This window comes from Equus asinus, chromosome 4 (assembly GCF_041296235.1).
Source record: "Equus asinus isolate D_3611 breed Donkey chromosome 4, EquAss-T2T_v2, whole genome shotgun sequence".
Taxonomy (NCBI): Eukaryota; Metazoa; Chordata; class Mammalia; order Perissodactyla; family Equidae; genus Equus; species Equus asinus.
In genome coordinates this window covers 93,268,399-93,294,131 of record NC_091793.1, presented here as the reverse complement: position 1 = coordinate 93,294,131, position 25,733 = coordinate 93,268,399, and the positions used below count along the sequence as shown (strand labels likewise).

Genomic DNA, 25,733 nt, shown 5'->3' with positions numbered 1-25,733 from the left:
AGAGGCATGAGGAGCCCAAAGTGGCCAGGTGTCAGTCTTAACTTTCAGTTCAGTGGAATCATTGTTATGTCACCTGGTGGAAGCATTCCTCGCTCTGGAACTAAGACCCCTAGGCCAGCAAAGCATAAAGTCTTGGGAAGAGGAAGCAAAAATTTTGCTAGTAGGTCACTAGAAGTAATCATGAGTGGTGCCACTCTCGTTTCTGCCCTTTGGTTCCTGGATCTGTGAATTTTGGCTATTGGAGAACCAGCGCCATATACACTGGATGCTGATTTAGAGCATATAAAGCCTTCTGAAGAACCTTGCCCCAGCCTTGCTGGCTGGGTATTACCACCTATCTGGCTGTGTAATTGTCTTCAAAAGGCCATTCCACCATTCTATCAAGTTAGCTGCTTCAGGGTGGTGGGAATCATAGTAAGACCAATGAATTTCATGAGTACGTGCCGGTAGCCACACTTATTTTGCTGTGTAATGAGTTCCTTGATCTGAAGCAATGATGTATGGAGTACCATGATGGTGGATAAAGCATTCTATAAGACCATGCGTGATAGTTTTGGCAGAAGCGTTGCTTTGGGAAGGCAAATCCATATGCAGATTAGGTGACTATTCCAGTAAGGACAAATTCCATGGAGGAAGTGATCCCATGTAATCAACCTGCCACCAGGTAGCTGCCTGATCATCCCGAGCAGTGATGCCATATTGAGGGCTCAGTGTTGGTCTCTGCTGCTGGCAAATTGGGCACTTGGTGGTGGCCGCAGCCAGCCTGGCCTTAGTGAATGGAGGTCCACATTGCTAAGCCCATGCATAACCTCCACCCCTGTGAACTAAATTGTGACATAGGGCTAGAGAGTTGATATACCCTTGAGGGAGGACAGTGAGGGTGTATTGTTAGCCTTGCCAGATAAAAGCAAACTGCTTTTGGTGAGCTTTATGGACAGGTATAAAGAAAAAGGCATTTTCCACATCAATAACTGCATACCAGGTATCAGGGATATGATGATATTTGTAGGAACATCAGGGGTATGAGTCAAGTAATGAAACCACATTTAGCATAGCAGCTGCAATTAGAGTCCCCACTTGGCTAAGCTTGTGATAATCCACTGCCGTTCTGCCAGATCCAATGGTATTCTGCACAGTCCAAATAGGAGAGTTGAATGGGGATGTGGTGGGAATCACCACTACTGCATCTTTCAAGTCCTCAGTGGTGGCACTAATCTGTGTGATCCACCCAGGAATGCAGTTGCTTTTGACTTACTATTTCCCTAAATAGAAGCAGTTATAATGGCTCCCACTTGGCCTTTCCCACCATAATAGCCCTCACTCCACTGGTCAGGGAATCAATGAAGAGATTCTTCCAGCTGCTAGGTATGTCTGTCCCAATTATGAGCTCTGGAACTTGGGAAATAATCACAGGATAGGATTTGAGTCTCATTGGACCCACGGAGAGATGGACCTGAGCTAAAACTCCGTTGATCACTTGACTCCCGTAAGCCCCTACTTTGACTGGAAAGTCACAATGACATTTTGGATCTCCTGGAATCAATGTCAGTTCAGAGCCATTGTCTAGTTGTCCCTAAAAGTTCTGATTATTTCTTTTATCCCAATGCACGGTTACTCTGGTGAAGGGCCATAGGTCCCTTTGGGGAAGGCTGGGAGAAAGATTAACAGTATAAATTTCCAGTAGTGTATTAGGGTCCTTCCTAGAGGGGACCCAGCCTCCCATTCACTCAAGGGGTTCTGGATTTGAAAACAGGCTCAAGTCTGGAAATTGATTGAGGATCCATGACTCTTTACTTTATGATTTGAATTAGATTTCTGTTTACTTGACCTAGAACTTTTCTGCTTATACAGATCAAGTAAGAATTTAATAGCTTCCTACTTATTTTACTTCTAGGAGCACCATGATTAACTAGCCATGCCACAGGGCTGCATGCGTCAGAATATTCTGATTGCTGCTTTGGGTTTGTTGTCCATCATGGTGACTATACCCATCTTGCCTTTGGCAGTTGAGTGCTGCCACTTGGCCCCTACCACCCCAGGATCCAATTGCTCCCGTTGTATTTATATTTTCCAGCTGAGTGACTGTGGTTTCCACTGTAAGATCTGATCTACAGAGAAGAACAATTATGAAGCTCTTTAAGGATGCTGGGGATCCCCTCACAAATTTGTTTCTCAAAGTATCAATGAAAGGTATGTCTTCTGGACCCTCCCAGTGAGGTGAGTAGGACTTCAATGATAAATCCACTCTAACATTCTAATCTCCCTGAGCCTTTGACTTCCTTCCTCTATATTAAACCAAGGTGAGGCAGAGTGAGACTAAATAACTAGTAGGGTTATTCCTAAAGTTTGAGTAATTTATTCCAATTTTTTTCTAGATTCCATTATTTCTTTCATGGAGTCATCTGTCAGTTTACTTGCTTCTTTGAATGAAGCATTGTCTTTTTTCCTCTGACTGCTTATAACATATTTTTGTCTTTGATTTTCACCAGTTTTACAATGATCTGCCTAAGTGTTCTTTGATTTGTATTTATCCTGTTGGAGTTAGTAGCACATCTAAAATCTGTGGCTTGGTTTCTTTATCAGTTTTGGAAAATCAATTCATTAAATGTTGCTCTGCTCCATTTTTTCTCTCCTTTTTCTTCGAGGGCTCCAATTACACATATGTGTCCCATATGTCTCTTATGCTCATTTCTGTATTTTCTATTCATTTGTTTCTCTATACATCTGTCTGTATATTTTTCTAACCTACCTTGCAGTTCATGAATCGTCTCATCAGCTTTATTTAATCTGCTGTTAGACCCATGAATTGTGCTCTTAATTTTACTTATTGTATTTCTAGTTCTAAAACTTTCACTTGATTCTTTTTTATAATTCCCATTTCTCTGCTTAAATTCTTAAACTTGTCATCTAATTTGTTGGAAGTATTAATCATTGTTTTAAAAAAATTCATGCATAACCACTCCAATAACTGCTCTGTGGATCTGTTTATATTGTCTGTTATTCTCTTGATTTTGGTCAAGTACTCTTGCTTCTAGGTAAGTTGGGATTTAACGCTAGACATTATATATGAAAAATTTGGTTCTGAATAATTTTCATCTTTTTTTTCAGAGAGGATCTGCTTGTATTTCAAACAGGTGGATAGGGTAGGAGAATGCCACCTTAATCTAGCCAGGAATTGAGCTGATTCAAAGCCGAGTTTCAGTAGTTGTGAGGGCTGATTCAACAGTGTCTATCTGATCCGCCCCTACTTACAGGGATTCACAACAATCTTTCAGGGGTACTAACTGAAAGTCCTGGTGATTTATTAGGATTCCTTTTCCTTAGTACACTCTGAACTCCAATTTATGTCTTCCTCAGCCTCTTAAGGTGGTTGGAAGCTCCATTCAGCTTCTCATCCTCTCTGACAGAGGCTTTTCCTCAGCTTTTCAGCTTTTGTGCCACCACTGGTAAACTGGGAAAAGCCTTTAGGGTAAAAGCAACATGCCAACTGTTGAGCTCATTTTCTCTCTTTTCCTTTTCTCCATGGAATCAGGTTTTCAAAATCTCACTGTTTTTGAAACTCTCTGATGCTTTCAACATTTGTATTTTTGAAATATCTTTCTAATTTTCCATTTGTATTCAGAAGGAAGATTTGTCTGGAAAAATATAAACAAAGAAAAACAAAAACAAAACTCTAATCTGCCCTTACAGGAAACAGAAATCTCTCTCAAATGTTAAACCCTAAAATTCTATGTTTCTATGATTTTGTTTTAAAAGGGTAGATTATTATTTCTTAGTAGTCAACCTGTAGAGCATATAAGACAATAAATAGCTGGGTGTTTAGATGTCTCATTTGTTGTTAAATGTATTTCTTTCGCTTGCTCTGATGGATGGAGTTGAAATGCCAAGATTTTGGAACGACTCACAGAATGACTTTTCCTGCAGTGCTACATAGGCATGCCCTCTCTCATGCCTCTACATAAACCAGGATGACATTTCTGTGTTTCTTTAATGAAAACAGGATTTTCCCATTCTTCACTGTGTTGAGAAAAATCTTGAACCAGAATAACAACTTAGAAGCTATTGATCTGAAGTCACTATGAAATTCTGCTTTTTCAAAGTCTTTTGGGATATACCAAGACCAAATCATAGGTACCTCCATAAATAATTAGATACACAATATTTCCACAGCTGTGCAATACCAGATGGTTTTGCTTTCTTAGGCTTAAAGAAACTTCCTTCCTTTGCAGTTAAAAAGTCAACTGTGTCAGATTCTATACACTCATCCTTCTTAAATGGGGCAGAGAAGGTCTGAGAGACTTAGGTTTGAACTCCATGATATTCTGACTTATAGTGGAAAAGAACTCAATTGAGTATGTCACATGTTGGAGTCAAAAGGTTCTATAGCCAGGGTGGCAATTGTTTTAGCTTTCAACTGAATTATTTAATTTGCAATAATGACACACTAAAAGACAGGTGGAAGTAGTGAAGTTGCACGCCCCACTGACCACAGATTTCAGTTCTCAGCTGGGGATGCTCCTGCAGATTTGCTGGACAGTGCATACTTGGGTCTCTGTTCAGCCACCAGGCTCATGTTTGGCCTGGCTCCTTTCTTTGCCCTACTCTTCTGATTTCACTATTGTGGGTTCATCTGAGGCTGAATACCTCATGTTATCTCTGTCTTTACCACAACCTAGTTGGTGATAACGTAACAGAGGGAGTCTTTTACATAATATTAAGAGACACAAATGCCTATTGAATAAAGTTACTTTGGACTCCACTGAAGGAATTCCTTTCTTTTTGAGGAAGAAGCTACAATTTTTTTCACCCTTGATCATTGATTAGTCAAAGATTTCAGAAGGATAAGGACTAAACACGAAAACAAAAACCATTTTTATTTGTTATCGATGTTAGAAAAACTGTCTTTTAAATGGTGTGCTTATTTTTACTTTTGCTTTTATTATTTTGAAAAATATAAAGCATTATGAACAATGTAAAATTTTAGTTACTGTTATTGTTATTAGTTGTGATCGGCTTATAAATTTAAAGCCTTATTTTTCTTGTAAAAATGATATTTGCTTTATCCAAATGTCCCTTTCAATATATGTATGAACATATAGACATTTTATATGACATCCTATAAATGAGATCCTACTATTCTATAGTGCAGTATTTTTGTTCAACAATAAGTTATGGGTACCATTCTAGCTAAATAATTATAGATCTTTATCATCAAGATATGCAAAATAGAAAGCGAATGTTTGTCATGATTTAATAATTTGTTACTTTTTGCAAGTGTAGAAGTTGCTGTGATCTGACTTGCGGGTTGAATTGTGTTCTTCAAAAAGATATGTTGAAGTCCGAACACTTGGCGCATGTGAATGTGATCTTATTTGGAAGTAGGGTCTTTGAAGATGTAAATTTAAGATGAAGTCATACTGGATTAGGATTAATGCTAAATCCAATGACTGGTTTTCTTATAAGGAGAGGAACTGGAGACACAGTCACACGGGGAAGAAGCCCATGTGACTATGGAGCTAAAGACTGGAGTGATGCATCTATCAGCCCATGGAGGTCAACGATTGCCAAAAACCACCAGAAGCCAGGAAGGAAGTCATGTTCCTCAGAAGGAACATGACACTGCTCACATCTTAATTCTGGACTTCTAGCTTCCACGACTGTGGGATAATAAATTTCTGTTGCTTTAGCCACCTAGTTTGTGGTAATTTGTTACAGAAATCCTAAGAAACTAATACAGTATGTTATGCTGAGTTGTTTTATTTCATATTTTCCTGTAGTTGCAAATTACTTATTATTAATATGATTTGTCCCATGTATCATGAGTTGGCACTTCAACTCTGTAATTAAAGAAGAAAATATTATGGTATACAAGTAGGAGTGTAGAATTTAGGAACCATGACATGATAGATCTGATAAATTTTTAAGAGATCTTTATCTAACTTTGGTCTCCTCCATTAAGAGGACATGGAAAATTCAGACACTTTAGAGCAGTAGAAAGGCAAATGGTTTGAAAAATAAGGCACTCTAGTCACAGTACCTAAAAGCTGAAAGGGACTTCAGTGATTGTCCATTCCAGGGCTGGCATCTTCACAGTACATGTGCTGCCCCTTCCACAGCAGACATTGCTTTTCAAACACGGTGCTGTTCAGCCCTGAGCCCAGACTCAGATACACAATCACCCTCTACACAGTGCACCACACGGTTATAACCAACCAATCAGAGCTGGCCCCAAATAAAGCTTCTTCACCTCTGGGGTCCAATCAAATCTTTTTATTTACAGCTGAAAAAAACTGAAGCCCAGGGAGAGAAAAGGAGTTAATCATAAGACCCAGAGTAAGTTAAGGACTGGATATTTATCCCCATTTCAGTCTTGTGCGTGTCTATTTCACCACAATGTCTACTCCTCAGCAGAAAGCAAAGGATTAAAATCTTTTTGTTGCTGTTATTGGAGAAAATATACTGGGGGAATCAAAATCTAATTTCAAAATCTAAAACTGATTCCATGTAACTCCTTAATAGTATGTCTGGAAGTACCATAGGCATATTAAATCATTTAGGACACAAAATTCACCTTGAGAGCTTGGGTATAATTCTAATGGGTAATGATTGTGATGATGGAAATCACACAATTAAGGAAGGAAAGAAAAGTGGCTAGAGGAACACTGGCTATACTACTTTGGTTTCCCTGTGCTGCCATTTCACAATATTTATTAGGTAAAACTTGTGCTCCATGACAAAGATATCAAGATGAGCAAAAGAAAGACCTTAGCCTCAAGGAGGTCTGTACACGTAAGTAATTAATGGCAATATGGTGAGAGGAGTTTGGCAATCCATTCTTTATGCTGGAACATAGTGATTAGACTAGTACTTTATTATTCACAGAATTAGAATAATGGAAGAAAAGTTGGAAGCTAATTAGAAATCATTGATTTTACCTCACAGTCAATCTTCTCTACACCTTGCAAGAGATCAATTAGTTCATTTTCTCTTGACCTGATTGACTTAAAGGTTAAAATGTATATTAAAATGTGTGTCTGCATGTATGCATATGCATGTAGTTTTGCTTCCATCTGATTCTCAAAAGATTCATAACCTAACAGAAGTTAAAAATACTCCTTTGATCTTTGCTCGAATATTTCGAGAGATGAGGTACTTATCATCTCACAGGGAACTAGTTCTATCTTTTGAATATATATAACTAATAGAAGGTAGTTCCAAAGTTAGGGGCTTTATCTATTTTTGCCAAGACAATGAGAATCATCTTAAACCCTACCAATAGTAATCCTATTCATATTGCTTCCTAAATATTTCTTGAATTCCATTCTTTCTTTCCATGTCTGTGGCTTCTGCCTTAGTTCAAATTTTGTTACCTCTGCCTTGGACTTCTGCTAGTCTCCCAACTGCTTTCTGTACCTCTTGGTTTCATCCCTTGCACAGGAGTCAATGTGATCTATTTTAAAAAGCTACAATGATGAAATTTCCCATTTAAAATCCTTTAATGATGTCGTATTGTCTAAAATGAGATTTTGTAACAGTTACACTGGAGACTGGAAGACAGTGGAGCCAAGCCTTTAAAACTTTGAGGCAATGTATTTCAAAAGTAGAATTCTACACTCATTCATATTAAAACTAAAGTGTGAGGATGATATAATATTTTCAGGAAGCTGCTGAACGATGCATTTCACGAATACAAGCAAGTAAAAGAGAGAGGGAACATTTGGAATCCTGGGAATGGGGGACCTACCACAGAGGGAGCAATATGGCTTTCCAGGATGATAGTGACAGGATATTTTCAGATAACAACTGTGCAGAAGCCTATAAGGAGGACCAGGAAGGCAGAGGGATCTAAGAGCAATGTCTTCCAAGAAACAATCAAGAAAATCTATCAGACTGATATATTTCCAGGTTTTAAAAACTATAATGAGAGGAGTGTTATATATCTTGGGACAGTTTTAGGCTGTGAGTTAGTGATAGGTACATAGATAATGAAGCAAATGAAAGTATGAGGCAGTTATTAACTCCAAGGGAAAAAATTGTACAAGAAATTACATAATGCAAGCTTAGAAATAAACTCCATATATATAGTCAGATGATTTTTGACAAGAATGTTGAAACCATTCAATGAGGAGAAGACAGTCTTTCCAACAAGTATTGTTGAGAGGACTGGATATCCATATGCGAAAGAATGAAGTTGGACCCTTATCTTGAACCATATAAAAATTAACTCAAAATGGATTAAGGACCTAAATGAAGAGCTAAAACTATGAAACTCTTAGAAGAAAACATAGGGAAAAAGCTTGATGACATTGGATTTGGCAATGATTTCTTGGATGTGACACCAAAAGCACAGACAAAAATAGATAAATGGGACTACATTAAAATTAAAGAAATTTTGTGCATCAAAATACACTGCCAACAGAGTGAAAAGGCAACCTATGGGATGGGGTAAAATATTTGCAAATAATATATTAAAAAAGAGATTAATATTCAGGATATAAAAAGAATTTCTACAACTCGACAAGGAAAAAAGAACAACCTGATTAAAAAATAGGCAAAGGACTTGAATAGACAGTTCTCCAAAAGAAGATATACAAATGGCCAATAAGAACACGAACAGATGCTCAGCATCACAAATCAAAAGGGAAATGCAAGTCAAAACCACAATGAGATATCACTTCACATGCATTAGGATGGCTATTATGAAAAAAAAAAAAAACCAACACAAGACAAAACCAGAAAATAACAAGTGTTGGTGACAATATGGATAAATTGGAAAACTTGTGTACTATTGGTGGAAATGTAAAATAGTGCAGCCAGTGTGGAAAACAGTATGGCAGTTGCCCCAAAATTAAACATTGAATTACCATATGCTGCATCACTTCCACTTCTGTGTATATATCCAAAAAAATTGAAAGCAGAGACTCAAAGAGATTATTTGCACACTCATGTTCATACTAGCGTTTTCACAATAGCCAAAAGTTGGAAGCAACCCAAATGTCTATCTTGGTTGAATAGATAAAATGTGGGTTGTGTATACATACACAGTGTAATGTTATTCAGCCTTAAAAGGGAAGTTAGTTTTGATCATACAGCATGGATTAATTGTGGAAACACTATGCTAAATGAAATAAACCAGCCACAAAAAGACATATTGTATGACGTACCTACAGTAGTCAAATTTGTGGAGACAGAAAGTAGAATGGGGATTGCTAGGGGCTAGAGGGAACAGATAATGGGGGTTAGTGTTTAATGAATACAGAGTTCAGGTGGGGAAGACGAAAAAATTCTGGAGATGCATGGTGGTGATGACCGCACATCAGTGTGAATGTACTTAATGCCACTGAACTGCCCACCTAAGAATAGTGAAGAGGGTAAGTTTCATTACGTATATTTTAGCACAATTAAAAAATAAAACATTAGCAAACTACCTTGCTAAGGATAGAATAAGCAAATGTTTCAACCTGATTTCTTGTTAACTAATCCTTGGACAAGGGATTAATTTCTCTACATAACATAACATTGAGAAACCTTTGTAGCTCTTAGTCTGCTTCCTGAATAAAATGCATATCATCATTAAAAATTTACACATTATACAACTTACCTGAGACCCAAATTTACATCAATATTATTATATACATACGAAATATTGATTTTAACTCAAATTGTAATACATTATTTTGGGAATTGGGGAAGGGGTGTAAGAGAGCTAAACCTTTACCTTTAATATTAGGGAGCCAATAAATTATGCCTAAAATTGTAAATTTAAGAAATAGAAGTTCACATGTGTTATTTGCATAGGTTGAGTTAAAATGCTCAAAGAGTTGAAAGTAGTTGTTTCTGAGAAGTATGGGAATAGGGTATGCCACTGAATTTTTTTTTCTATAAACCTGATAGCACTATTTGATTTTTTTAGATCATGTACATGTATACTTTTGATAAAAATGAGAGTTAATTTAAAAAGACATATATAGGGTCATATGCATTCACAGATTGGTTGACTAGCCCATTACCGACCATTCCTGGCCGTGTATGAAATTTGGATGAAACACTTTTAATAATAGTAGAGTATTATCATTTTAAAACTTATTTCATGTGTATTGCTCTAAAGGAAGCCAGCTTCCATGTTGTGAGAAAGCTCGCACAGCCCTATGGAGAGTCCACATGGTGGGTGGTCCCATAGCCAATACTAATTTGCAAACCATAAGTACATCATCTTAGAACTGGATTCCTCAGGGCCAGTGGAGCCTTAAGATGAACGCTGCCATGGGCAACAGCTCAATAGCTCATGCGAGGCTCAGAGCCAGAACCACCCAGGTAAGCTGTGTCTGAATTCCTGACCCACAGAAACTATGTAAGCTAATAAATGTTTGTTGCTGTTTTCAGCAGCTAAGGTTTGGGGTAAATTGTTATGCAGTAACAGATAAATTGTATAGATTTTGTAGGAAACTGAGGCTCAGAGGGATGTAAAGACTTACCCAAAGTGTCATGTCTAGGAAATAAACGGTGGAGCTAAAGACTGAACCACGTTTTCTGACTCTAGAGTCAGTGCTCTTTTCATTGACAGCACCAAAGTGGTCTCCTGGCCCAAAGGACAGTGTGATGACCTCTTAGCATTTACATTTCAGCAGGTCAATTTTGATATAGTTAACTACATTCTAATAGTTTTTGAGTGCAACCCATGGACTTAGGAATTATGACATCCAAATCAGATTTCCTTTGTCAAAGTGTATGCAGCATAAAGCTCTCCATTCATTTATGCGCTGCTATCTAAGACTGCCATCCCTGAGTAAGGCATTATTGTGATAGTCAAATCTAAAAGAAGTTAAGTATCTTACACATGTATGAAGTTCTGACTGGCCCACACACTGAGTCATTTCTTTTCTATAATATTATCTTTCTTATTTATCACTTGGGTTCTACTTTTGAATGAAAAGTAACCTTAAAAATAGCATTCACACTGTAACATTGTAAAGAACTTATAATAACGCATTTTTTTCCGTCAGTACACTGAAAATAGAAATGACTGTTAACTTCTTGCTGCCTTCATAGCATATCTGAGTAAGTATTTAAATTTGCCCTTCTTTTCATCTCACAGATTTTTAATTTTCTGTTTCATTTAAGGTCATTAAGGAATATTACTTAAAATGGGCAGAAAAGGCTAGTGTTTAGTCATTTTTAATTTACTGTGATACACACTTTTGCTGATTTACTGAATGAACTAAGGTTATCATAATGCATCATCTGTACTCCTTGATGCTTTTGGATTGCATTTCCATATGGATGCGTTTTCCATTAGAAGTCCTCCCAGGCACATAGTGCCCCTATTAACTGAGTCATAGATTGTACAACACTCAAGAGAACTTACTAGACTGATGTGGGGCTGCAGTGAGAGTTGAGATGAATGATCAAGCCATTGCCAATAACGTAAGACTTTCCGGGGCAAGGACCACCGTTCTTGTCTCTCTGCCAGTCTCCTAGACATCTAACTCCTGGTTAATCAGTTTCCTCAGCATCCTGGAATCTACACCAGGTCGTGTGAGGAAAAACTTTATTTACGCACCTCTGTGGGTATCTCCTGGGAAGCTGTGAGGCCCACAAAACAGGCACTTGGGGTTGGGCACGAGCTTAAAACGGGAGGGTGAATCACTAGAATGCCTGGAAGGGACATTGAAAGGAGAAGGGGAGAGGTTCTTTTCACCCCACTTCACAAAGCTGCTTGTGGAACCCAGACCGTGGGTCTCAAACCATCTCTGCCTTGCTCACTCGTGGCATGAGTTAGTGATAACTGGTTTACAGCATAGACCCAGGGAAAGGCAAGCACTGTAGGATTGCTCTCTTTGGGAAGCACAAATTCCCAGTCCTTTTTCCTCTTACTTTCTCTACTACAAAGCCTGAGAAAGTTAAATATGCACATTCCTAACTTCCTGTGGCTCTGGGATGCTAAGTGAAGTTTTGGCCAAGGAGACCTAAGGAGGCTGGTCTTCTGAGAGGTGTTTGAGAGAACTTTGCTTTCCCGATAAAATGATAAAATGGATTAGATATGGTGGCTGAGGCCTTCGCCTTTCTGCTTTGTCTTGCTTCTGTGTGTGCATGGCTGGAGGACCAGCAGTTTTCTTGAGGTTGTGAGCTTACAAATTAATATACCAAGAATGGTTGCACAGGTAGTGGAAGAGCCTGAATCCTCATTATATCTTTGAGTCCCTAAACCGTTCTTGGACTTCCTACTGTTGGACTTTTTGTTAGGCTGAAAAAAGTAAAAACCAAAATAAAACAAAATGAACTATTTTGTTTAAGCTATTGTTACTTGGGCATTCTGTTCCTTGAAAATAAATCATTCCTAACTGACACACCAATAAATTGAATCATTTTGGTGGTTAGTGTGGAAGGGGGTTTCTCATCTCAGCACTATTGATGTCTTGGGCTGCATAATTCTTTGTTGCGGGACACTGTGCAGTGTGGGATGTTTAGCAGCATCCCTGGCCTCTACCCACTAGGTGTCAGTAGCACTCCCATGATGTGACAACCAAAAATGTCTCCAGACGCAGACAAATGTCCCCTGGGGGACAAATCAACTCCTGCTGCTGAAACAGAGACACAGTGACACAGGGCTTGCACAGCTGCAGGGGGCAGCCTTAGAAATGCAGATCATCCACTGGATCAGCCAGAATGGGTTAGTTTATGCTGCAGTAACAAAGGACCTCAAAATTTCAGTGACCTGCAGCAACAAAGTTTGTTTCTTGCTCATCCTGCTCCATATCCGGAGTGGCTCAGCTGGAGTTCTATTTTTATGTCATTTTCAGTCTGGGACCCAGGATGATGGAGTCGCTTCTTTCTGAATATTTCCAGTTGCTCAGACAAAAGAAAAACAGGCCATGGCAAAGCAGGTGCTGGCTCTTAACACTTCTGCCTGCAAGAGACACATGCCACTTCGACTCACATTTCATTAACCAAAGCAAATCCCGGGGCCTTGTCTCATTGCAACTGGATGAAGAAACAGTATCCTTCCATAGGGAGGGGCACCTAACATGAGTTTTGAAAAAATAATACTGTTTATCATACCCCCTGAGAACAATAGACCCTTGAAAGGATGTACTAATTAATGACAATAACTCTGCCGAGATCAGCTTTTATGTCTATTTGCTGGATGAGAGGGCTTCACAGAGCAAAGGGCCAGCATATTTCTTGAGCAGAAAAGGACAGGGTCAGAGCAAGAGGTAGAATTTTCGAAAGCGCTAGCCTCTACAAAAAAAATTTAGAGAATAAAATCTGAATTATTAAATAAGAGAAAGTAAGAAAGAAGCTGGACTAGTCTGGTGGCTGAGTACATAAACCACCTGTTTTCAAATCTAGAATTCACTACTTCCTTTCTCTCCGATTGTGGGTAAGTGAATTAACTGAGTCTCTTTGGTCATCTGTGAGATGAGGTAAATGATTACATCTATGGCTCAGCATTGTTGTTCGAATATAATGCAAGTGAAGTGATTAGGGCAACTGGCACCTGGAAAATACTCGATAAATGTCATCTAGTCTAACCTAAGGGCCAGTTTCGCACAGCGCTTAGAATCACCATCTCCGCAGCGTATTTGGAAAAGAATAAAGTTATATTAATTCTCATCCTGATACTGTTTCACTACTGCTTCTTTTCTGAGTTGCAGTCTGTCTTAGCTTGGGCTGCTATAGCAAAACACCACAGACCGGGGGGCTTAAATGGTAGACATTTATTTCTCACAGTTCTGGAGTCTGAGAAGTCCAAGATCAAGGTGCTGGCAGATTCATTTCTTGGTGAGGACCTGCTTCCTAGCTTTTACACAGCTCCCCTTTTGCTGTGTGCTCACATGGTCTTCCTGGGTGCATGTGCATGGGGAGAGAGAGAGAGAGAGAGGGAGAGAGAGAGAGAGAGATAGAGACCTCTTCCTCTTCTTATAAGGACACTAATCCCATCATGAAGGCCCCACTCTTATGATGTAATCTAAACCTGATTACCTCCCAAAGCCCCCACCTCCCACACCATCATGTTGGGGGTTAGGGCTTCAACATATGAATTTGGGAGGGACACAAACATCCACTCCGCAATGCAGCCTCTAATCACTTTAGCTCAGGCCCAGGAACTGAGGACAGCAGGCCTCCTTGATGAGGCAAGGGTGTAGGTAGGAGGGAGGGGAAAAATGGTAAGCGTAAGTGCGAGGCTCATATCATCTCCTGCCATTGCTTCTCAGGCACCACCGGAACACCCAGCTGAATGGGTGCAATAGATGTCACTGAAAGATTGGGGCTCTATTTAAGGGAATTTACATGGAAAGACCTTTAATACCATCCAAAGGAAATGTGTTTAAAGGAAAAGTCTCCAAAAAGAAAAAAGTTTCACAGATAGTCCTCTCAGGGGCACATCAAAATTCCTGCCCTTGCCCACCTGCCCTCGGGTCTACCCTGCTGTGTGAGCACACCTCCACTCACCCTGCAGGTAACCACCTGACCCCCAGGGGTTGTGCGCATGCTGGACTTGTCTCTTCACAGCAAAGCCTTTGCCCACATCTGGAGATTCGGGATGGAAGTAGGCTCTGTGGCTATAGCTAAAAAGTTTTTAATGACTTTGGATTTCCCAGGTCCTGCAGAAAATCTGTAAGTGAAGGATGGTGGGGAGGAGTTCCAAGTTCGGTCCTTTTCAAGGTCTAGGTCTGGCGTAAGTTGTAGACATGAATTTTTGTTTCTGATTTTCCAGCAAGTAACTTTTTATGTAGCCAGCCCCGATGGTCTAGTGGTTAAGATCTGGTGCTCTTACTACCATGGCCGGGATTTGTTTTCCTGTCAGCGAACCACACCATCCACCTGTTGGTTGTCATACTGTCACGGTTGTTGCTCAAAGTTGTGCCATCGGTATTTCAAATATCAGCAGGGTCACCCATGGTGGACAGGTTTCAGGGGAGCTTCCAGACTAAGACAGACTAGGAAGAAAGAGCTGACCACCCACTTCTGAAAAAATTGGCAGTGAAAACCCTATGAATATCAGCAGAGCATTGTCTGATACAGCAACACAAGGTGAGAGGATGGCGCAAAGAGACCTGGCAGGGTTCCTGTGCTGCTGTACACAGGGTGGCTAGGAGTCAGAATCTACTTGTTGGCACTAACAACAAAAAAACAACTATTTTATGTATGTGCACATGAACACACACTGGTGTGCACATGTGCATGCTTACACACGCAAACGCACATACACACATCTGCCACAGATAAATGTTGATTCTCAGGAAAAGGACAGTCAAAAACCATAGGGCCATGAAAAAGTTTACTCACCCCCAACCTCATGTGGTTATTAGCAAGGTTCTTTTCTTCCATCGGACTTAGTATGTTAAGTTATTATGCAAAGCAGGGTTAATTCCTTTTATTCATCTGTTTTCAAGTAGTGCCCTTTGAAATGACAGGAAGGAAAAAAACAGGCGTATTTCTGACCCACTTACCTCTTAATGGCTGTTTCCTTAGCCAGGGAAAACTGAAGATTTGGGTCTGTATTTGTGTTAGATAGGCTAGTTTCCTTCCTAGTCTCTGGCCCAAATGGAAGTGGAGTGTGGATGGAGGCGTTTCTTCACGTAACGTCATCATCATTATTATTATTGTTATCTTCTAAGATGTTAAACCAGTATGTTATCTGGCCCTAATTTATTGTTTGTATGTTCTTCCCTTCTGAGTTTAAATTTTAAAATAACCACTCAGTAAGGCTCTTAGAGATGGTGCAGATGTCAAATAATATTGCCTGACTTTGCATGACAATATCTCATTTTATTCTCTAATTTAGTTTAATTCAAAACAGGACTAATGTCTGTGAAATAGCCAACATAGAAACCAGCTGGGAACCTAACTGGCATCACAAGTTCCACTCAGATTAACATTTCAAAAATGACACCATATGGTGGAGAGCTTTGGGTTTTATGACAAAGAAACAGAACGAACGCTGGACATCACAAACCCGCCTAGACTGTGTTGTCGTGCACTGGAGTGAAAGGTGTGTACGCTGGAACGACACAACCGTAACCTGCTTCCTTAGCTCCAGGAGCAAGCTGTTTCTCCACAGTATTTTAGCAGATATCTTTGTCATTTTATGGAGAGCTAGATGCCTTCTGATTTCAATGTGTTATTTTCAAATTATTATGATTGTTGAAACCATCCTTCAGGAAACTATAGTTATGCACCATAGAAGGGTTTGGTTGAAAAATCCAGACATGTTTTGATGTTTATATGTAAACCAAACCATTGAGAAAGTGTTCTGAGTTTTGCCAAATTTCTGTTAATTTTTTTTGAAAAGTAAATGTAATCTGTATGTTTCTAACTCATTTACTGTCAAATCTTTCGAATGATGTTTGTTAAAAGCACAGTATCATCCATACAGGAGTTATTTTCTATGCTTTTTTTACAAATTCTTGAGAGATCCTCTCATCTTAAGCCCCCACCACTTCATGATGGAGGGAGTCAGATAATTTTTCTTAAAAACGATGTTGGATTATGTCAAATAAGTCTATGTCTATATCTGTATCTATTTCTACATCTATCCAACTATATACTATTCACTATCTGCAAAAATTCACTTGCAAGAAACAATACTTTTTTATCTATCTGTATCTGTATATTTATATCTACCTATAGAGAAAAATATAGCAATAAAGTGTATTGTAGCTTATAGGTGAATTTTTGCAGATGGTAAAATTTTAATTTGTTACAAAGTGATTTTTGTATTTGCTTTAAAGTTAATATTTCTTTCTGATTCTTAATGAAAACCATAATGTGTATTTAAATTTCTCAGTCTGAGTGTTGTCTTTCAGTGACTTATTTTCTCCTCGAGGTCATCCTTGATGTTAATATAACTTGGTTTCTGCCGTATCAAAATATTAGGAGTTGGTATGGGTGCTTCAGGGAGGGGAACCCCACACACAACGTACTTTGTACCTTGTCCCAAACACCTCTAGGGGACATTCTGCTGAAAGGAAAAGAACAGTTTTTTATCTGAACAGTCTTCCCTCTGTTTTGCAAGGATACTTTATTACTGAAAAAAATCCTTAAAGGAATAAATCATTGTAATTCAACAATGTAATTACCAATAATTTAAATGGGGAAAAAAATTTTTGTTTTGTTTTGAAATAATTATAGATTCACGGGAAGTTGCCAAAAATTGTACAGGGATGATACCCTTCATCCAGTTTTCCCTAATGGTAACATTAGGAAATGTATGTAAGGTTGTAAAAATACACCAACAAAACCAGGAAATTGACATTGGTACAATCCAGACACATGCGCCCAAGTGTGTGTGTAGTTGTATTGCATTTTATCACGTGTAGATTTGGACCACAATCCAGATACAAGATCATTCCATCACCACAATGCTCCCTCATGTTATCCCTCATTGCCACGTCCAGCCTTTCCCTACGATCTCTAACCCCTGAAAGCCGTGAATCTGTTTTCTATTTCTATAATTTTATTTCAAGAATGTTATACCAATGGAATAATATAATATGTAACATTTTGGGATTGGCTTTTTACAATTTTTTTCATTCAGCGTAATTCCCTTGAGATGCATCCAAATTTGCTCCATGTAATCAATTGTTTGTTCCTTTTTACACTTTCATGGTATGGCTGTATCACAGTTCGTTAAGCATTCACCCATTGAAGGACATTTGGATTATTTCCTGTGTTATGTCTATTATGAATAAAGCTGCTATGAACATTCATGTACAGGTTGTTGTGTGTACACAAGTTTTCATTTCTATGGGATAAATGCCCAAGAGTGCCATTGTTGGGTCGTATGTGTAGTTTTTAATTTTATAGGAAACTGCCAAACATTTTTCCAAAGTGGCTGTATCATTTTATATTCCCACCAGCAATGCAAGAGTGATTCAATTTCTCTGCATCCTTCATAGTTTTTGGTGTTATCATTATTTTTGATTTTAACCATTCTAATAGGTGTATACTGATAGCTCATTTTTGTTTTAATTTGCATTTTTCTAATTGCTAACGATGTTACCATTGTTTTCATGTGCTTATTTACCATCTGTATATCCTCCTCAATGAAATGTCTGTTGATGTCTTTCGCCATTTTCCAACTGGATCTTTTTTACTGTTGAGTTTTGAGAATTCCTTCTGTGTTCTAGATACCAGTTCTTTGTCTGACGTGATTTGCAAATATTTTTTCAGTTTGTTGCTTGTATTTCTATCCTCTTAACAGAGCTTTTTGCAGACGAAACATTTTTAACTTTGATGAAGTCCAAGTTATCAATTTTTCCTTCTATGGTCTGCATTTTTGGTGTCAAGTCTGAGAACTCTTTGCCTAGCTTTAGGTCTTCAAGATTTTCTCCTAAGTTTTTCCTAAAAGTTTTATAGTTTTACATTTCACATTTGTGACTCATTTTGTGTTACTTTTTGAATCAAGTAGGAGGTTTAGATGGAGTTTCTGTTTTTTTGGTCAATGGATGTACAATTGCTCCAGCGTCATTTATGGAAAACGCTATTTTTCTCCATTGCATTGCTTTTGCACCTTTGTCAAAAATCAGTTAGGCATATTGACGTGTCATTCTGGTTTTCGATTCTGTTCTGCTGATCTCCGTGTCTTTCCCTCCACCAGTACCAGCTGTCTGGATTACGGCAGCTGGATAGTAAACCTTAGTAGCGGGTAGAGTGACTCCTCCCACTTTACTCACTGTTTTCAAAATTGTTTTAGCTATTCTAGTCTTTTTACCTTTCCATATGAATTTTAGAAGAAGCTGTCTATGTCTATAAAAAAACCTTGCTGGCATTTTGATAGAAATTCTGCTAAATCTACAGATCAGTCTGGGGAGAATTGGCATCTTTATTATGGTGAGTTTTCCAATGTATGACTGCGGTACAGTTTATTTTGATTGGATTTGATTTTTATCAGCATTTTATAATTTTCAGCATTTAGATCCTGTACATATTTTGTTAAGTCATGTGTTTTGAGCCTTCAAATTAACGTCCGCTTAGAGTAAAGCAACACAATATCCCATTAAATTGGGCACAATTATTTTAATAGTTGTTAAAATAACTTGTCATAATAGACCTTGACAAGGTGTTTTCCCTTCATTAATTAGAAAATAGCTGTTTACTTGCTCTTGTTAAGCAATTTTTATCCTTATCACAGTGTACTTAAGACTATACTCAAAAACACAACATGCCAGTTCTGCCACTTGCTAACTCTATAATCTTGAGTAAGTTAATTAATTTGTGCTTCAGATTCCTCGTCAGAAAACGGGGATAATAATAGTACCTACCTCTTAGAATGTGTAAGGATTAATAAATTGATACACACAAAGTGCTTCGCATGGTGCTTCGCACATTGTCAATGTTCAAAAAGTTATAGGTTATATATTAATATTATTTTTACTATTATAAGATAATAGTATAATTCAAACTGTACTGAAAAACAAGCAAACACATAACATCAATCAACCCAACTCAAAGATGGGAAGCAGTGAAAACAATGCAAATGGTGTCACCCTCATTAGACAAGTTGATATAAATGTCACGATGCCTGAGATTATTTCTGCTGCTATAAATTAGCAAAACCAAACTTTCCTGAGGAGAATTTGATGCAGTAAGAGCTAACTACATGTGCAAAGATGACTGCATGTGGCTCAGGAGGTGAAGGAAATCCAAACTGGTCCCTGTTAATGGGGAGAAATGCCTCAGAAGCTAAAGGAAGGAGTATTATATGCAGCGACTTATAAATATGAATTCCCATAACCTGAATAGGCACATTTTAGGTTATAACTATATTTATAGATCACTTCACTTGGTACTTATAAAATTGATTTCAGGCTTTAAATATCCCCCTCCTCTATTATTTTCATTTTTGATTTATGGATCTCCATTACAATTATTAGCTCCCTTGGCAGTAGTTACTAAGAAACATATAGAATTGTAAGAACTTCGGGAGCTTTGTGGCTTCACTGATGTTGAGGGGTCTAGAAATGGATGCCCTCTCTTTTCTAAGTCCCAGCTTGAAGCCCTAGGTGATCTTTCTCCTCTCAGCGGCACAGTCAGGACTTCCCCCACCCTCAAATCCTGATTTATTTTTATTAAGTTTTCATTGTCAAACTGACATAGCATCTACCCAGCACGAACAATAGCTTTTCTGCGAATCTCCTACATACTTTTATCCATCAATTTATCATCTCTTTAATACTCAGGAAAGATAAACACCCAATTCTCCATGGTCTGGTATCCCTCCTTCACATTCATTATAGCAAACCACCCCATGTCCTGCCAGAAGGGCTTAAATTGATTCCTGCCCGTATGTCCCAGCTGGGGCTCCTGGCTTCGTGTCAGTCCCCAGGCCTACAGATGAGCTGGATGTATTTTGAATGCAGCTGTAGACCTTTTTAAAGAGCATAAGCCCAAATGAGTTCATAATCCCTGGGATGCGTGCTCTATGCAGGCTTTTCATTTATTTTTGGAGAAATCCCAGAGCTGCCAATTTCAGATAGAGTTTCACTGGCCTTGACCCTACTGCATCCAGGAGGACATCTTTGTTTCTTTGTCCATCTGCTGGACTGTCCATTGCCTTTATGACACTTGTGTTATATTTCTGACAATTATAGAAAGAGAGAAAGGTACATATTCTTGGTGGAAAGTCTTCAGATTCAGAATAGATGTGCCCCACATATGCTAGTAGAAGTTTGTTAAAAGAGGAGATGTGATGTGAGATACATCTGTTTGGACGCATGCTGTCCTTGGGATGGAGCAGTAGGTTTGAGACACAAGGATGGATGATTGAGTTTTAGTGTAAGGTGCATGCAACATGAAATTATTAAAAAGTGATCTATTTTGTTTTGTTAACTCATAGAATATTGGTAAATTTGTCCTTATGTTTGTTGGTATAGCATTTATCATATGCTTAATATATTAAGAAAATAAATATTGTAAATTTCATTAGCTTGATAAGGATCTAAAAACATGCTTTCAAAATAGTGCAAAGAGCTGGAAAATGGAATTGATTTATAATTAAGTAATAGTAGTCTATGTGTGACAGATGTTAATGATTGTCTTATAAAACATGCTTCATCTTCCTTTGACAGGCATAAAAATTCTCTCTATATGGAATTCTAAACTTACAGAATTAGTTAAACATAACCTGGATTGTGATGACCAAGAGGCTACAAGGTGTTTCATCTCCTCCTCTTTCCTTCTTCCAACAAAAATAGCAAAAAAAGAAAAAAAAGAAGGAAATAAGACTGCTTCTGGAAGCTTAAAGTTTAATATCAGTACCTTACACATGAAAGCAGACCTGGGCAATTTTAAGAAGGAGTTAGAACCATCTCCAAGCTGGTGAGACAGCTGTGATCCGAGGGGGAAAATGTCTGGTTGTGTCAGAATGGGTCTGTCTAGCCATGGAATTATGGAAGGAGAATTAGGGGCTGGGCCCCCAAATGGCCACATTGCCATGTAGTCTGGAGGGCAGCACGAGAACCCAAGTACGAAGATCTGGAGCCTCGTTCCTGCTACCTCAACATCTTTTAACCCCTAAAAATAGCCAGATGCCACCTTGGGGAGTAGCAGAGGAAGGGCAGGAATCTGAAAGACAACATTTACTTAATAGTGATTGCTTAAATTGAAAGAACCAGATATACCGTAAATTGGTGAATTTCAGATACATGCTTCCACCTTAGTCCTTCCCTTCTTTCTAGGGACTTATGAGTATTCAGGACTGTTGAGCAGTGAGTTGTTCACACAAGAAATTTTGGAAGGGTGTAGCTGGGAAGTGTGTCCAGGGCACTAAGTCTTTTTTTTTTTTTTTTTTTTTTAACCAAATACACATTGTGAGAAGAGCTGACTCTGCAGCGGTAGGTGGTTCTCCCCAGATTGCTGCCAAAGGGACAGCTTGGCTCTGAGTCAGCTTCCCACATACAGACTGTAGTTTCAGTATTATAGGAAATACTTTCAACATAATGAGTTATGGATGCCATAAGAAATACTGCAGCTCTGACCATTCTTTTGAAGCTCACATGAAAGGAATCCAGTAAATGTTTGTGTGGTCATTGTCCTGACAATTCATTTCTACCCTACACTTGCAGAGAAGTGGAAGAAACAGTACAGAGCCTGTAATACTTGTCACTTTCCCATTGTGGCCAGGGGCATCATTACTCTTAAAGTTCTCCGGGGCAGCCCTTTGGTGATCTTTAATTCCCCTCCCTCCCCATTCTCTGTGACGAGTCTGTTAATAACATTCTCAGTTATCACTCTGAAAGTCTTTCTTATCTCCATGTTACATACGTCCCACTTTACACCTCCACCAAGGCTTCTTAGTTTCCTCATTGACTCTATGTGGCTCTCCTCCGAACCACCTGACAGATTGTTGAGACTCCATCATACCATTTCATTGTCCCATTCAAAGTTAAAGTGACCTGCCCCAACCTCCTTTCCTGCCCACACATTCAGAACACTTGACAACCAACTATGAGCTGAACAGGTTTTAAATGCAGCACATGCCATCAAACCAATGCCCCCATTTGGAAATGTGACAGGCTGACAATTTCCATACCAAGCCCACACTAAGCCCCTCTATATCCTTCATTCATTTTCTTGTATTATTGGTGCTGTTGGATTTGAGACCAAGTCTATATCTCACATGTAGATATAGACCCTGGCCACTGCACCCCACAACCATAGTCAGTGTGGTCTATTCACTGCCCATGCCGTGAGCAGACTGCCTTTGTGATCCTTCACTTGGCAAGACCTCTCCTGTTCTCTCCACCTATTCACATCAACTCATATTTCTCCCCGTCCGTGAAGCCCTCATTAAGTGACCATGGCAAGCTTCATTGAGCTCTCTCTTCCCTCTGAATTTTTACAAGTGGTAAATTGAGTGGCATGGACTAATTACAGTGGGACTTTCATGACTCATCTGATATTAAAGGTGTTCTGACTTCCTCATCCTCTTTTGCCTGAAAGAATATCAGAGGGTAATCCCTGTCTCTTTTCTGTTTGCTTATGTTCCGGGTGAATAGATTCATTCCCCTAGATATCAATGCTAGTAATTCTACCAGGACGGGACTGTATCTCATGCTTACTTTGTGTCCCACCAGTTTTTAACATCTTGCTCTGTCTGGGGTGGATGCTCTATAAGTACTTACTGATTGACTAATGGGTTAATTCTAGGACATGGCCATGCTTAACATGAAACTGTCATGTAAAACCCACAATCAATTTCACAATTATAAGGTAAAGTGAAGTAACTTATTTTGGAGGATACAACGCGTAGTTCAGGACAAAGTGAGTACACCTTCAAATAATAATAATTATAGTTAACATTTATGGAGTGCTAATTAAGCACATATTGTCCAGCATTATCCCAGACGTCTACCTGTACCCTTGGTAGGCACTATTATTAACCCCGGTTATAGACAAGGAAATTGAGGCACAGCTATTAATCATAGAATCCAAATTTGAACCAGTGAGGTCTGGCTCTGTGCTCTACCACCACATGAATGCCTTCAGGTCATTGGGATGTCATGGCTTATAGCAATTAGAACAGCACTAAGGAAAATCTCCAAGGAGTCTGCTGATAGGTTGGGCAATGACTAAGTCAAATGCCAATTTTTACATGTCCACTAGTGAAAAAGACTGTGAGCAGCACTCTTTTTAACTACTGAGTAGCCGTTTAGGACATAGACACCGCAGGTTATTATGAGAATCACAACAGCAGTAGCAACTTCCACTCAAGGGGGAGATACAAGATACAAATTTGATGATGGAATTACTTTTAGAGATCTTGTTTCTGTTCATATTAATTAATGTATAAGACACAAGTTTTCCAAATATTGCATTTGTTTTTCTGTAAAGGAGCAGATAGTAAATATTTTAGGTTTTATAGACCACAGGGTCTCTGTTTCTGCTGCTCAACTTGCCCATTGTGGTGGGAAAGCAGCTGTGAACAATATGTAAATGAATGGGCCTGGCTCTCTTCCAGGAAAACCTTATTAACAAGAATAGGCAGTGACCTGGGTTTGGTCTGCGGCCCTTACTTTCCTGACCCCTGGTTTAGATAAATAATTTCTGAACTGTCAGGTTGCCACTGGGATTGTGAGTGTCAAATCCACATCTTTCAAATTATTTCCTCTGTACTTCTGTTAAGAACTACTGAATAATGGAACTATTTTTTAATTTCTCTGTCAGGCTTTCATTAGTCATCCCATCCACGGATTTTTTAAAGTGTTTCTTAGATATTAAGCCAATTAAAGGCTCTAAAAGCAATAGCAAACTCGATGCTTTGTACATTGCTTTACATTCATTGACTTTTAAGTACCTGGGAAAAGCACAAGTACTCAGTTTTAGTTTCTTGTAATTCAGATGCTTCAGATTGGTTTCCAACCCTTAGTTCTCAAATATCCTGGAGGGAAAATATAGTAGCAGGAAGGGGGAAGAGATGGAAAAGGAAATAAGGGAAGTCAGAAAAAGAGGAGAGGAAATGAATGAGGAGTCAGCAGACTCTGGACTCTGAAAAAAAAGAAATATTTATGGCATTCTTAAGACATCCAGAGCAACTTCTGAAATACCTTTCATGGATAGCATAGAGATATGGTGGCCCTGTCTGATAAACACACACACAAAATTATTGAACAAAGTAGATGTTACCTAGAACAATGGAAACAGCCATCATTAAATATTTTATAAAACCCATTGAACCAATGCACAGTCAATGCTGCAGCTTCAAATGCTGCAGTTTTAGGATGAAGGTATGTAGAGAAACTTTATTTGAATTTTATTTGTATTAAAGAACTTTTCTTTTCTTCAAATGGAAGTGGTAGACCATCGCTCTTGACTACAGAGCAGTTGCTATAAACAAGACCATGGTGAGTCCTCATTTGATCCTTCTATTTACAGAGATGAGTATGAGAGATGCCCTGGCCAGGGATTTGATCAAGCTTGAGGGGAAAAAAGGGATGTTTCTGAAGCATTGGCCAGGTCTTGGTGTGGTCAGAAGATGGTACTTAGGGGCAGCTGGCTTAATGGTGTGACAAGACTGCCGTTCCTGTGTTTGGCCTCTGGGCATGAAGATAAGACCATGGGAAATCACACACCCTGAGAATAAAGTCAATGTAGGTTGTATTTAAGGAAGTATTTACTTTCCTTGATATGGATGGAGATTGTAATTTTCTGAAAATTCTCTGGTAACATTTGCTGAAAATTGCTGTGTGTGTGTGGATACAGTGCTTCTCTGCTGGAGGACCAGGAAGAATGAGAGGGTTACCTGGTCTGGTGGGGGACAGACCTAGAGAATCGAGCTCCTTCCCCCACCTCCCCATCCACCATGGTGTTATTCTTGGCTAAGTGCGCATTTGGGACTCCACTGCTGGGTCTCTTATGGATTGATCCTAAAGTAAAATAAATTCTTGTGATCAGGCAGTGGGTTTCTCCTCAAAGGATGGGTGTAGATCTGTGATTTAAAGGTTTGAAGGAAGAGGCTATCTCAGAAGACAGAAGAAAAAGAAAAATGGGAGACTAACATGGATGTGCCCTCATGGGATTCATCTGAGAAAGGGTCAACTTTTGTGTTATTTTGTTTCTGACTTTTCCCATGAACTCTGGAAATAACCATATTTAAATAAAGGTTTTAAGTTGTTTCCTTATGTTGGACTCGATTTTAATTACCCCTAACTTGCTCGTAAAGTGAGTTCCCCTGAATCTTGTAATGTGGGTGGTGCTTGGAATTAAGAGATGCCATATTACAAGGATCC

General features: G+C 38.8%; 1 long non-coding RNA gene across 3 annotated transcripts in view; it reads left to right on the top strand.

Moving 5' to 3' along the window:
- The window catches only part of LOC123285263 (uncharacterized), a 71,359-nt gene extending 64,733 nt beyond the window's left edge, over nt 1-6,626 (top strand). For 2 of the 3 annotated variants that reach the window (XR_006526919.2, XR_011502816.1), the window contains 2 exons: nt 2,075-2,217; nt 5,464-6,626. This is a non-coding gene — a long non-coding RNA (uncharacterized lncRNA). Of the gene's footprint in view, nt 1-2,074 lie in introns of all 3 variants that reach the window. The other variant, XR_011502815.1, reaches the window with a different exon arrangement.
- The last annotated feature ends 19,107 nt before the right edge of the window (nt 6,627-25,733 follow it).